Source organism: Aulonocara stuartgranti, assembly GCF_965226115.1.
Source record: "Aulonocara stuartgranti genome assembly, chromosome: 17".
In the NCBI taxonomy this organism is placed as follows: Eukaryota; Metazoa; Chordata; class Actinopteri; order Cichliformes; family Cichlidae; genus Aulonocara; species Aulonocara stuartgranti.
In genome coordinates, this window is record NC_138953.1 from 1,315,248 (window position 1) to 1,330,843 (window position 15,596).

The 15,596-nt window shown below is 43.5% G+C and overlaps 1 protein-coding gene across 2 annotated transcripts in view; it reads left to right on the top strand.

Moving 5' to 3' along the window:
* Positions 1 to 15,596, top strand: part of chst11 (carbohydrate (chondroitin 4) sulfotransferase 11) — a 97,194-nt gene that overhangs the window by 53,207 nt on the left and 28,391 nt on the right. The window lies entirely within an intron of this gene.

Genomic DNA, 15,596 nt, shown 5'->3' on the forward strand with positions numbered 1-15,596 from the left:
CTCCACCTGGGCCTCGTTCGTCTTACTCTTCTTGCCACAGGCGAAGCTGCAGTCGCTCCTTATGTTCAGTTTGAATAACTCCTCTCGTTACCACTCACGTCACGTCTGCTCTGACTCATCTGTCTTCATGTGGCGATCCTTTGTCTCACTGAGGACACTCAAATATTCACTTCTGCTTCGTACATCTGTTATCACACCCCTGTGGCTTTTCATCCTTGGCATCTATATTGTGAGTCGGTCATTTGGGGAGAGTCACGGCTTCTTTAAGCTTGCAGTTTCTGTTAAATTCTCCTGACGCTGTACAAAGCTGGAATGTAATGTAAATGCAATAGAAGCTCTACTTGTGAGACTCCCTCAGGTCTTCTGCCTCCAGCCTAGCAGAAAACTTTAGGAAGAAGAGTTTTTCTGAATAACTGCTGGTGATAACAACAAACGTATCCTGGAGTATTAGCACAGAATTTAGTGCTATTGGCAAGAACACAGTGTTAGTGTGTGTTATATGAGTTGGATTTGCTTGGCGAGACTGTTGTGATTGGCTGTAGCACAGCTTTAGGTGTGTTTGCAGCGTGGCTCTATACAACATCTGCTAACTGCTTTCATGACTTTAAGTTTAAGTTTTGCAAACAACAAATGTCAGTTTTCTCCATCCTAACGTTCTGCTGTGTTGTGCTTGTAAATCGTGCCCTTGATAACAGAGCACAACTTCAGTTATTTGAACCAAGCCAGCTCGCACATGCAGCTCAATATCTGCCCTTCTTGAAGGATTCTCACAGTTACAAACCCTCATGAATTTCTCACCAGCTTCTCTCTCCTGAGAACATTTCTCCAACTTAAGATGTTTAATGCAAAAGACCCTGGAGTCCAGGCAGTGAGCACCAGGGAAGACGAAGATCATTCCACCCCGTAGCAATGTTGGGAATTTAGTGGCATTGCTGGCGCCTTTTCCTGTCTGAATTATTCATCTCCTTGCGTGCTGCCTGTGTCTGCTGGTGTGTGATGGTTTGCAGATGACAGCTCAAATTGTCAGCTTGCTTCAGATGCCTCTGTCTGAGCCCAGCATGCCTTTCTTCTTCACTTAGTTGACGTTTGCTTACATACATGCTTTTTTATTGAAGGGTGGAGTGTGGGGAGGTGGAGGGTGAAAGTCGTGAAATGTGTGGGTGTGTGACTCCCACAGGGCATGTGTGAAGAGGTTCAGTGAGTTCAATTTGAGCTTTCCAGCCTGTATCCAGGCAGAGGTGTCTCCTCCACTGTCTGACTCACTGTCTCTCTCCGTCTTTGTCTCCTCATGACTCTGACTGTCTGAGCCCGGCGAGCTCCAAGGCCCCTGGTTGGCCCCCATGTGACTCGGTCTGTCTGCACACTTGGCCACCTTTCAACCAAATTATGCTGTGTGTGTGTGTGTGTGTGTGTGTGTGTGTGTGTGTGTGTGTGTGTGTGTGTGTGTCTCGAGGGAGAGGTGGAGTATAAACAGTCATCACTTCCTGCCATTCATCAAAAGCTTGAGCTACATGAATCTCCATCTCCCTCCACCTACTGAAATCGTTATTACATTGTAAAATGATATGATGGAATACTCTCATAAACTTTCTGTTATTTGCATATTTATTTTCTAACTTGTTTATTCAATAATCATTTTGAAAAAAAGTATATGATTTCATTTGTGGGAGATTTCCCATCATGCACTGGTCTAAATTCAGGTTCCAAATCTTTTCTTTGTAAATAATTAAAGTCTGGAGCCTCTAAAAGTCTGGCATGCAAACCATCAAGTTTCCTCTGTCTCACTGACTTATGCTCAGTTTCCATGCTGACACTTCCTCAACACATACATTGCTCGACTATGATACCAGCAAAACACATGTGGTCGGTTGCCAGGCAAAGACTTAAGTGGACGTTTGAGGTCTTCGTTCCCATCTGAAGGCCACTGAGTACGAATTCCTTCCCTTTTTTGTCGAGGGAATGTTGAGTCATGCAGCGAGCTGTGACTCAGGGCTTCTGGAGCAAATGTGTAAGCAGCATGGTGGCATCATGGACAGTAGTCTGCAGCTGCACGTGGGCTGGACTTTTAATACTGACGTGTGAAGGTTTCATAACCGTCGGATTCATACGATAACAAGAAATCTCACCAGAGGCACGTGAAAGTTAAAAAACAATGAGGAATATTTGTAACATATTTTTGATTGAATGGAGCTTTTAAATTTGCATTGATAACGCACACGACCGTCACACACACTAAATATGCACACCATGCTGCTTTTCTTATCAAATGTCTTTATTGACATGTCAGCTGAAAGCTTAAACCTTATGCTGGGCAGACACTGTGCGATTTTTTCAGTCGCGCGATTCAGCTCCTGCTCAAACTGTACGATTGACTCGCAGGGGTTAGAAGTTCATAGGTCACGATGCAGGTCTCACACTATACGGCCCGATGCTCTGATGCAACCTGAGTGCTCACACTGTGCGTCCATAAAATGAAGGTTATAACAGAAAATCTGTCGCTCCCTCTCTGTCTTTCACTCACACAGACACACCACCATCAGCTTTGCTAAATTGCTAATGAAAAACATGATCAGGCAGCTGTGATTGAGCAGCAGTGTCGATCAAACTATTTTCACGGTTGTTGTGTCGTGATAATTTTGTGAGGCCACATCTAAAAGGCTCGGATGAGCTTTCTAAAGTTCTACAAGTTGTGCCTCCATCGCTTGTGTCCAGATCACACGCTGCACAGCCGTGCTGCTCCGTCTTTTTCGCTGACATTTGTGTTTGCGCGTGCGCAGTGTGACAAACTGCGGTGACACCCTCACGACGATCGCGAAGATTTCAAACCCAAGCGATTGATGATCGGGAGCTGGTCGTGAGGTGTCAATCGCTTCTCGTTACCCCACGTATACTACACGACGCACGTTGAAGGCCAAAATCGGGCCGATCGCCAAAACGGTCGCACGACTCAAAAATCGGCTCAAAATGGGCCAAAAATCGCACAATGTCTGCCCAGCATTAGAGCCACTTCAACACGTGGAAACACGCGAGAAAGCTCCACTGACTGAAGAAGGTGTGGGTGACTAACAGCAGTGAAGTGAGGAATACTGACACTGAAACATGCACCTGCAGGCTCTGGCAGCATGTGGACCCAGCATGACCCAGCATGTGGTCATGACCTCACGTTGCAGGTGCAGGTGAGGGCATGACCCAGCATGTGGTCATGACCTCACGTTGCAGGTGCAGGTGAGTAAAATGACTCCACAGAGTCAGAAGGTCACAGGTTAGGACAGTGAGATGGTTTAGGGTGCCTATGTGACTCCTGTTCTGGGCTCATTCATCTGGAATAAACTGACTGACTCCGATTGTGTTTGTGTGCTTCCTGCCTGGACACCTTGGGGATATCAGCCACCTGTACTGATTGGGGGTGTTTTTCTTTCAAAACTGGGATAATATGTGGATAAAGTTCTCACGGATACGTCCGATTGCAGGGTGGGGCTGTTAAAATTCCTTGTGTGAAATGGTGCCTTGTATATGAATGAACTCAGTGTCACTGCATAAGATGGATGAAAGGCAATAAAAACAAAAGAGTGTTACATGTTGTTCACTTTTTCCACTCACTGCCACCTTAGAGATGTCAGCATTACCAAAATATGAATCTATAGTTGTTTAGTGCAAATTATTAATATTGTATTAATTCCCCCATCGATTTTTAATTATTCAGCTAATGAATAAAACTGGCCTTGAAGCTATAAATGTAATATTTATTATTTCTCATCTGAAAGCTTCTAACATAACGACTTTATTTATTAATCCTGTAGTTCAGGATCAATTCCTCTGGTAGATGCTTTCCTTTTTGGTGCATTGAGGTGAGAGTCAGTGCAGAAACAACAGCGATCAACATCAGTACTGGATGTAGAAGCAACACATCAGGATTTGATTGTGGCTCCAAGTGCATCATCTACGTACTGCAGCAGTGCAGCTCATGTTCCTGGAGTAATGCATCAGGAATGGGATTCCTCGTGTTGAATGACAAAACACTGACGGTAGGATGATGCCGAGGTTATCTGCGTGCTGCGCGGTGGTGCTCTTTCACCTGCTGCCACTTCTTTGTGTTTCATGCTCTGTTGTGTTAAAGGAGGCCTGAAACGTCCGGTCCACTGTTCATGTAGTACAATGTAGATGTGTGTAGAAGCTGTCAGGTGCTCTCTTTGTCCTTGTGGATTCAGTCCACAGTTTTCCTCAGTTTGTCTCAGGGACATCTGGGCTGGAAGTGATACAGAAGACTACTTGGTACAGCAGAGTAGGCGGAACAACGATCGTACTGAGGGCAGCTCTCCAGAAATGATCAGCTTTTTTTCTTACGTAATATGATAATTGTCAAGCTAGATTTGTGTTGGATTTTTAATGTGACTTTATTGGAAGTGTTCTTGATTTTTGGACATTCTGCAGAGACCCCATGAGATGGCTCTTGTGACCCTCCTTTGTGGCTGTCCATAGAACAAAGCATAAATGATGGCTAAAGTAATTTGAACTCTTGAATAAATGTGAGTGGAGTCATTTTTAACTTTGGCTTTGTGAAAGTCTGGACATGGCTGCTCTTCCACTCATTTTCAGTCCGGTCTCTACAGAAGACTTTCATATTGTTTGTTTCTTAAGCCTCTTGATGACACTGACCTGCAGATCATGTAAGCATAAAGTGGCACCTTAAAGAACCAGTGCTGTGCCAGAAACCTAACACGTGATCTGACAGATGCGTCTGGACCTGGATCCATCTAATCAAAGCCTGATCAGAAATGGGCTCAGTGGCAGGGCGGCTGTCAGGAAGCTGCACTTAAGGAGAGAAACAAGGCTGAGGATGCCAAATTATAAAAGAACAGGACTAAAGACCAGTGGCAGCCGGTCTTATGGAGTGATGAATCCAACTTTGTTTACAATTCTTACTAGTGTTAAGATGTGAAGACATTTCATAGAAGGCTCAGGGTTCTCGCTCCACAACCTTATCCAGTCAGCTGCTCTGTTTAGTTTGAAAAAGAAAAGGAGAATTAAACTAACTGAGATTCATATTTTCTTTATAATGAGAGAAACTCTGAATGTGTCTCCGTGATAACTTGATTATATCTTCAAACGTGGTGATTGGCATTTCTTGCCTCCTGCTGTTCTCAGGACCAGTCAAAGCTTATTATGATGCATACTGATAATAAGACTGAGCAGACATGGAGTTTGGAGAAATATTAGATCTTTCTTTCCTCCTGACTCTGCCTGTGAGCCTCAGGTGAGGACTGTCACAGACATAATTGCTTGTGTATTATCGTCGTGTTAGTAATCATCATTAAGGGGATTAGACTGAGCGCTCCAACCAGGAAAAGACACATGCAGTCAATCATCACTGGAGACTTGATTGGTTTTATAGCCTACCCACTCACGCTGGGAAAATCACTTCCCCAACTTCTTATTGAGCTTTGTTTAATGAAGTTGTGCCAACATTGCTAATCACCTGTATCTCTACTTCCCTGCTCCAGTTGCATTGTTCATTTAAATCCCAATTACACTGTGGCACTTCACTTTGTGTAGGACGGTAACACACACACACACATAGATTCATATGTGTGTGTGTGTGTGTGTGTGTGTGTGTGTGTGTGTGTGTGTGTGTGTGTGTGTGTGTGTGTGTGTGTGTGTGTGTGTGTGTTGGCTGATTATTATGTGCGGGCGGCCCAGTGTGAATTGTCTCTCCTTCCTTTCCTACTGTGAAGGTAAGATTAGTGACGAGTTAATCCTCCAGTGGACCATAATCCTCTGCTGATAGATGATGGCAGATGTTTTGCTTGATTGCAGGCCTGTACCGAGCATGTGCAGAAGCATCCCTGCTGTTTATAAGGTGACTCATTCATAATCAGATGGTGAGAAAACTGAATGCAGTGTAATACTTTCTAGCTGCAGTGCTTGTTTTGCATTAGGCCACTTTAAAGCTTGTCCGCTGAGACTGTGCATTAAACTGCAGCCTCATTTTTAAAAAGACATAATTTTCTACACTGTGCTTTTATTTTTGAACCATATCAGATTAACTTTCAAAGAAAAGTAAATAAATCTTAACCAGATCTAACTCTCAGAACCTGCAGAAGGATACAGATGTTTCACATGCTGATGTGTGTGCACAGTGCACATGATAATGTTTGACCTAAACTGAAAAAAGGTAAGCTTGTTTCCTTTAGCATTATTTTTACGGGTTTACCGATAGACTTCTGGTCCTGTCCTGTGATGATGTATGAACCCTGCTTCTGGACCCAAACTGCTGTGTTTATTAAGGCTCGTGTCTTGATGCATTCTCAATCATCCAGGTAAGTAAATCTCCAAAAGTTGATTCTGATGATTCTGCCCATTGTTCCATCAGTGGGCTGGTTTCAGTCATTGTGCAAATGTCCTGTTCATAAGATTGGAAACCTGCAGACTGAAGAAGTCACTTGGATGAGTGAAGCGATTCTCCCACTGAAAACGTCCAGATGAACAGAATCAGCCTTTGGAGATTAAGGCTGGTGTGTTTTTAACTTGTTTGAATGGTTTCCATCTTGTTCTAGTTCATCTGAACGAGCCCCTAGAAAAGGCCGTGATTGCCGTCGGCCTCGCTGGGATTTTATTACCACTGTTCATTTTAAAGCTCAGTTTAAACCTTACGATGTAACTACAGCCCAGCCCATGCAGCAGCATAGTTACAACATGTTCTCATCCCAACGTCTAACACACCCACGACTGTGACAAATCGTCCGTATGTTACACGTTGGGAGGCCTGAGAGCACATCATTATATAGCAGCTAGCCCAACTTCAGTAACCCTACAAACGTCACTGCTGTTTAGTTTCCTGTCTTTATTTATGTTGGAAGTGATAGCAGAGCTGTACGTTTTAATTTCTCAGAAACCTCTCAGTCAGAACATGCTATATCATGCTTAGGTGGAAGCTAGCGAGCTAACATCCTGCTAACTTCTAACTCTGTTAGATGTAATAAATTCTGTTTTCATTGCCTGGATGTTAAACTTAATTGTTACACCTGGTAGAGCAGAACGCTGATCATTTTATTACAGATGAAAGACTTTAGACCGTTTTTAACTCTCAGTGATGCTGCAGTGTTCGTTTGACTTTGGGACCTGAAGACTTAGACTGGATAGTTTTGGGCTGTAAACTTTAAAAAAGCAACAGGACTTAAATTACAATGCGAGTACACATAAGGTGCTTTAACTTGATTTTTCAGCACATTATAAAACCAAAACATAACTATATGTAAAGTGAAAGTTTCCAAATGTAGAAAAACTAAGCTGCAAATATCATTTAAAAATTTATTTCAACCTCATCTCCCTTTTCACTCTTAATCTTTGCCTTTCAGAGATGAATCCAGTTTCCGTTTGAACAGACAGGCTTATGAAAGCCCATTTCAAATAAAGTATATATACATGAATAGTTCTGATTTTCAAACGGCACATTTTGTACTGGTGTACAGTAGCACACACCATTCTGAGCACTCTCATGCTTGTCTCTGCTGACAGCCTATTAAATCCTGTCACCTGGCTGAGAAATCGCTCCGTGGTGCTTTCAGACAAAAACATCTTTTAGCAAGTCTTTTGTTCTGTCTTTTCAGTAAATTGTGAAATGAGTTTGTTTTTTGTCGCCTATTTTAGAAAGCTGTTCCTCAGGAAGCAGCATGGAAACATTGTTACTGGAGAATACTTTCAGTGATTTGGCTTTTTCTCCACTTGCTTTTACAAGAGCGCACACTTGAAATCAGAACATTTTTGGAGCACTTTCACCAGTGGGATGATGGTGACAGCAAAGAGGAGGAGAGGAGGCGGCATATCACAGTGACTGAATGCTGTGTGCACTCTTTATCTGTGGTGCGTATGGATGTTTGTTCAGTGCGCAGAGCGCCTCTTAGTTTCGAGGTAACGCTGGAGACTGCTGCCATTTGGGCTGGCAGGGGAGTGAGTGTTACTGAATGAGGAGGAGGCAGGAACCATGTCAGTGGTGGAGGCAGAGCTATGTCTCAGTCTGCCTCAGCACCTCTGATGGGTTTCAGCTGTTTCTAAGTTTTCATTCATGTGTGTTGGTGTCTCCTGTACACTCAATCCTGGCTCTAAAAGCACGTCATGTAATTAAAGTGCCAGTTTGGAGCTGGTGCCTTATCACACACCAGTTCTCAGCCAGCAATGCTAGTTTGAGAATAACACAGACTGGATCATCTAAAATCTACTAACAGGAGGCACTGGAGAAGGGATCGTTGTGACCAGCAATACCAAAATATGGCAACCACCAACTTTAAAAATCTAGCAGTAGTTTATTGTCTAATATGTCCAAGAAAAAGATCAAATCAGGAGCTGTAGTAGAAAAGTATACATTTAAATAACTGTGTGGCGGGGTTGACTAAGTAAAATAAACCAATTCGAAGTTCCAGGGGCTATCAGACCTTAGCTGGGGTTTGATTTAAAAGCACATTTGAACCCAAAACAGTGTTAAGTTCGCTGACTCATGCTTGATGAGACAGCAAACTTAGAAGAACTGCATCTCAAGGGAAATGAAAGTGAAAGAGCATCTTAATGGCTCAGCATGTTCTGCCCAGATCCCCTGAGAGCAGAGGCCAAATGAGGTAATGTCCTCAAGCTACAGCAGAAGAACGGACGATCTCATGGCTGTAGCCTGCTGCTTATATGCCATATCATAGACACTATAACTATATAACTTATATTCCAAAGTCACACAAACATGCTTTTACCTAAGCCTGAGCTTTACACAGTTGTTGTAGTTTAATGTGGAACTGAAGTCTGTCTGCACACACACAGTGTAGCCCACAGAGGTACGGCTAAAAAGTGACCTCATCCAGGAGATACTGTTGGAACTACTTCAAGAAGACAGAGTAAAGGCTATTTTTGAAAGTATATTTTAACTGGTTACTCAATTAATCAGTGGAAAGATCAATACAGTACTCAATTACTAAAATCACCAGTAACTGCAGTTCTCTTGAGCTAATCCACCAGAGACTAATGGACAGGAACTGGCTGCAGTATTTTCATCTTTGGTCAGAGAGAAAAAACAAACCAACACTATTTCTGTACCTTTATTGTTCTGGACTGAGATCTCACTGCAGCGGTACACGCACTGAATTGCTTGCAACAGTGGCCCCTCCCTCCCCAGGCCGGGTGCAGGGTGAGCCCCGGTAACCCTCTTTTTTGAAGAAGAAGATTTTGCAACAGCTTGAAGAGAAAAGGGAAAACTTTGCAGCTGTGTGACATGCAGAGTGCCAGCATAAACATGACAGCTGATGCACCATACAGCTAATCAATAACCAAAGCTTTACTTTACTTAGTAATTCACTAATATCCACACGTGCTGTACAATATAACACAGAACTGTCAAAAGCAAACTGTGCGTATTGAAGTTTCAGAAATGTTAGCAAATAAAGGGTCAAAAGCAGAGCTGAAGATCTGCTTATTGGAAAAGTTTATGCATGTTTGTTTATACAAACAAACCATTGCCGTTAAATTTCAAGTATCTCTGACAAACACATGCAGGGCCTGCATTTGTAACGTGCTCTGCTCGCTGTAGCATTCGAAATGTGGCATTAGAAATGTACATGTTCATGTACGCTGAGAATCTGTGAGTCTGAAAGCTTATTGGCATCCACATTGTGTGTGTGTGTGTGTGTGTGTGTTATGATGGTGCACAATCAATACTGTCAGCACTGAGGAAGTGAATAAGGTTCTGCTTTCCCATGACCTTACCTGATTCCAGAGCTCAGGCATCCAGCCAGCTGGTGCAGGTGATGGTGGAGGTTCAGCCCAGTTCCCACTAATTAAGGAGCCAGGTACTGGTAGAGGTGACCTTGTGTTCCTGTTGACTGGATTACATGCAGAGTTCTGGAAGCTGGTTTTCAGCCTTGTCGCACCAGTCCCAGGCCTTCATGCGCTGTGACTAATCCATTACTTCAAGGTAACAAACACACGCAGGAATACTGGCAGACTAAAAAGTTCATTAGTACAGCTGTGCGTGGTGGCTGTGTATGTGATGCCTGGAGGCATCAGAGCAGAGAGATAAGGCCTGTGTGGACAGATTTAATATAACTTGTACATTTTGGTTTGTGTGTCTGTATGTGTGCTTGGGGCAAGTTCTGCACCATGTGAGGGATTTAGAAAGATGAGCTTTTCTCTCACTTCTTTCTCCAGGGTGGTCTCATTTGCACAAACCTACAGAGAAATTCGTTTTACCATAAAAATGGAAACACATAGGCTGAATATAACAGCTCACTCCAGCTGATGGAAGCAGCTTCTGTATATATGTTCCTTCTTCATGATGTTGCTGTCGTGTGGTATCGCCACGTCTATCGCTACGGCCATCTTCTTCTGTTTGTCTACCACCACTATGTCCGTCTGTATCTGGAAGTCCCACAGGAACTTAGTTCTCCCATTTTGACCTCGGGACTTCCAGGTTATACTCGGCACAGATGTTCCTGTACACTATGCCGGCCACTTGGTTATGGCGTTCCATGTATGCCTTGCCTGCTAGCATCTTGCACCCTGCTGTTATGTGCTGGATTGTCTCTGGGGCATCTTTACACAGCCTGCACCTTGGAGGGGAGAGGGAGGGGAAACAGGAGGACAAAGGAGGGGGGAACAACTAAGCTGTAGTGCCTCTTCACCTCACTGTGCAATACCTTTTGTGCAATACTTTTGTAAATAGTCAACGGTGCAATAGACTCAATACTTGAAATGTGCAATTCACTTGTATTTTTATTTTTATTCCTATTCATTCTATTTATCCCCTTTGTATATTTTATTTATATTTGTCTCTGTATTTATATATATGTGTGTGTATAACTCTGTAACTTCTGTCGGTGCTGTGCTTTTTTGGAAATCGAATTTCCCAGAGGAACCCACCCGAGGGATTAATAAAGTTCTATCTTATCTTATCTTATCTTATCTTACCTGGGGTCTTGGCTGGTGTGATAGACCCCAGCCTCTATGGATCTTGTGCTCAGAGCTTGTTCTTGTGCTGCCATGATTAGTGCCTCTGTGCTGTGTGTGTGTATATATATGTGTATATATACAGTGGGGCAAAAAAGTATTTAGTGAGCCACCGATTGTGCAAGTTCCCCCACTTAAAATGATGACAGAGGTCAGTAATTTGCACCAGAGGTACACTTCAACTGTGAGAGACAGAATGTGGAAAAAAAAGATCCATGAATCCACATGGTAGGATTTGTAAAGAATTTATTCGTAAATCAGGGTGGAAAATAAGTATTTGGTCACCTCAAACATGGAAAATCTCTGGCTCTCACAGACCTGTAACGTCTTCTGTAAGAAGCTTTTCTGTCCCCCACTCGTTACCTGTATGAATGGCACCTGTTTGAACTCATCATCTGTATAAAAGACACCTGTCCACAGCCTCAAACAGTCAGACTCCAAACTCCGCCATGGCCAAGACCAAAGAGCTTTCGAAGGACACCAGGAAAAGTATTGTAGACCTGCACCAGACTGGGAAGAGTGAATCTACAATAGGCAAGCAGCTTGGTGTGAAAAAATCAACTGTGGGAGCAATCATCAGAAAATGGAAGACATACAAGACCACTGATAATCTCCCACGATCTGGGGCTCCATGCAAGATCTCATCCCGTGGGGTCAAAATGATCATGAGAACGGTGAGCAAAGATCCCAGAACCACACGGGGGGACCTGGTGAATGACCTGCAGAGAGCTGGGACCAAAGTAACAAAGGTCACCATCAGTAACACACTACAACGGCAGGGAATCAAATCCCGCAGTGCCAGACGTGTTCCGCTGCTGAAGCCAGTGCATGTCCAGGCCCGTCTGAAGTTTGCCAGAGAGCACATGGATGATACAGCAGAGGATTGGGAGAATGTCATGTGGTCAGATGAAACCAAAGTAGAACTTTTTGGTATAAACTCAACTCGTCGTGTTTGGAGGAAGAAGAATACTGAGTTGCATCCCAAGAACACCATACCTACTGTGAAGCATGGAGGTGGAAACATCATGCTATGGGGCTGTTTTTCTGCCAAGGGGACAGGACGACTGATCCGTGTTAAGGACAGAATGAATGGGGCCATGTATCGTGAGATTTTGAGCCAAAACCTCCTTCCATCAGTGAGAACTTTGAAGATGAAACGAGGCTGGGTCTTCCAGCATGACAATGATCCAAAACACACCGCCCGGGCAACAAAGGAGTGGCTCCGTAAGAAGCATTTGAAAGTCCTGGAGTGGCCTAGCCAGTCTCCAGACCTCAACCTCATAGAAAATCTGTGGCGGGAGTTGAAAGTCCGTGTTGCTCGGCGACAGCCCCAAAACATCACTGCTCTCGAGAAGATCTGCATGGAGGAATGGGCCAAAATACCAGCTACTGTGTGTGCAAACCTGGTAAAGACCTATAGTAAACGTTTGACCTCTGTTATTGCCAACAAAGGTTATGTTACAAAGTATTGAGTTGTATTTTTGTTATTGACCAAATACTTATTTTCCACTCTGATTTACGAATAAATTCTTTACAAATCCTACCATGTGGATTCATGGATTTTTTTTTCACATTCTGTCTCTCACAGTTGAAGTGTACCTCTGGTGCAAATTACTGACCTCTGTCATCATTTTAGGTGGGGGAACTTGCACAATCGGTGGCTGACTAAATACTTTTTTGCCCCACTGTAGATTTTCATCATCCCTGTGGGAAGCTTCTTTGTGGTCACGCTGTATCTATTGACATAACATGATAATGATGTTATATCTTTGTACATATTAACTAATATCCACGTTGTTAAAAAGTAAAATCATACCTTTCATTGATTCTCTGGTTTGTCTCAGGCTTTTGCGTGTTTTTTCATTGCAGTTGTGTTCCTCTGTGCTCTGTGTGGTTGCTTTCAGCCTCCTCTTTTATTTTGTTGCATCCAGTTGTCTAAGAGCATGTGCTAAGATATATAATCATTTTCTCCGAGGTAGTAAATAAGATTTGTTACATGTGTAACAGTGCTCTTATGTGGAGTAACAAGTGAAAGGTCCCCACAATACAACTAGCTCATTTATGTCTATTCAAGCCTCTTCTTCAATTGTAGTGACTGTTACCGATGCCTGATTTATTATGGCCTCCATTCCAGTTAGCCCTGGGTCCACTGGTGCTAGTGAATAAGAATCCCCCCAGCTGTGCAACCTGTCAGTGAACACAGTGCAATCACACACACTCAGACACTAAATCCTTAATACCTTGAGACCCACCTCAGGGCTGTGTCCACAGCAATCAGCAGTGGCCCACCGTCTGCTGATTCAGCTTGTACTGACTTACTGGTGCTGGAGACGTGTGTGTATGTGCTGGGTTTGAGCTGGCCTGTGGAAGCACCTAAAAGGCAAATACTATGCAACTGCGTTACTGTGCTGCGAGCTCTTGTTCTCCAAGCCAGCATTAATTGCCTATTTACAACGTCCACAGCAGTGCTGTGCTGAACTGCATTATTAAAGACCAGCTTTCACAAAACTATTATCAATCACGCTCTCGTGTGTGTCTGTGCATGGTTAATTGCACATAGCGTGTGTAAAGGCATCCCTCCTTTCTGTCTAGCATTCCCTTTGGTGTTTGAAGGTCATTGCTGTCTGCTGGGGCTCGTTACACTAACAAGCACCGGCTCACTCCCTAGGGCTCTGTCAAAGGATTCGTGTGAACAGAGGATTACACGTCTCTTACAGGGATCCAGGCTGTGCTCAGTTCCAGCCCCATCACACCCCATTCTTCAATTTTTAAGCAGGATTTGAAAAAATCAAGAGTCTCCTTTTCTGTTTTTTGCTTTGATGCTCTTGTGACGCGGAGGACGAGAGAGGCGAGGACACGCCCCTCAATCAGTCCTGACGGAAAGTTCTCCGCAACAGGAAAAATGAATCACTAAATAACATTCATAATAATAATGATGATGACACTGCAACGACATCTTCATCAGATATTGTGTACACAGGCTACATGTTTGCGGTCAACACATTTGTTAGATGCTGCAGATGAGCAAATATCCATTGTGACATTATCAGCTCTGCACAGCAGATTTGCAGCATGTCCAACGAGCACACAGACACACACCCTCATAAAGTGTAGGTCTAACAGGACAACGGTGTTTATCTGGCTTCTGATCCTGAATCATTAACCAATAACTGATCATTAATTAGAAGCCACGCCCTCCATGTCATGCGCAAAACTGACAGCATCACAAAACTGTTCGAAATAGCATCTCTCTGTGGTCCAGTTGCTGCACTTTGTAGCCATTTAGTCTCTTTCTTGCATCTCTTTGTGGCAGAACTTTGTCTGTGGTTGTGTTCATTCATATTTACTTCCACTGCTCGTTGCATCTCTGCTGTTTTGTTCATTATTTCATCATCATTTCATCGTTGCGTTGTCTCTCTTTGTGTGTTTTGCAGCAGGTTTTTTGTGACTTTGTCTGCAATCACATTGTGTCTCTCAGTTTTCTTTTGGAGTATTTGATGTCTTTTGTGTCTCTCTGGTAATTTTGTCTTTTTCATCCCTTTGTTCCTCTTTATTGCAGCACCTCTGTCTTTCTGGGACTTCCTCAGCCTCTGAGCCCTGTGGCCTGTATGCAGAAGGCCTGTGGACCATCCATTTCAAACATACAGCGTATATAAAACTGTGTGTTTGACTGCTTTGTTTTCATATAATTATAATAGTTCTTAACCCATAAGAAGTCTGTGGTGTTTAGAAACAGGTCTGGCTATTATTTTAACCCCTGATCAGTTGAACAGTATCAGTGTGCTTTAAATGTAAACATACTCTGTTGTCCACGTATAATCCTACTTTGTTGCTTTGTGGTTGGCAAACATGCTGTGAAACCTGATTCACAGATGGAAACTCGCCGTAGAAATGAATGTACACCTCTTGTTATTCTCATCGTTAGCTTTCCTGATGGCAAGAACACGCGTTCATCCACGAACACGAGGCAGATGACGTGCAGAACAAAGTGCTATTAAACCCTCGGCTTTCTCGTTAGCGGTTCCTTTCCTTTCCTGTTGATCCTGCGCCGTTCTTGCGCACTTTTCCGTCCAGAGTAATTGGAGAGAGTGTGCTGGCCGAGGCAAAGTGTTGCGCTGGCTGCTCCCACTGAGCCGGTGCCAGCAGCTACTGCTCTGTATCGAGTTGTATAAAGAGCTGAGATCCAGCCAAATAAACACTGAACTGTGGCTTTGCCCTTGGCATATAGTCACTGCTCTCATTATTTATCCCTGTAGCTTTCTGCTTGCCACTTGCAGCAGTTGGTTGTTCAAGGTGATGCTTCCACATGTGGGATATTCAAGGAAGGGAGTAAAAAATAAAGGGAAGCTGGGATTTAATCTTTCATCAGTCAAAGGATAACAGCCCCCTTGGATGTAGACAGACTCGTGTTCAGTGTGAGGAATAAAAGGCGTTACTGTTGTGTAATTACCACATGTGGCCACAGTCACCGCTGCTGAGCAGCTATGAGCTGAGATCACAGACTGTATAGAAAGGATGGATGGACGCTTGGAGCCAGCCTCAAGTGTCGTGGAGGCGTTCTCACACTGATAGCTGCATGAAAAATAATCCAACCCAAACGATATGTTTTTATATAG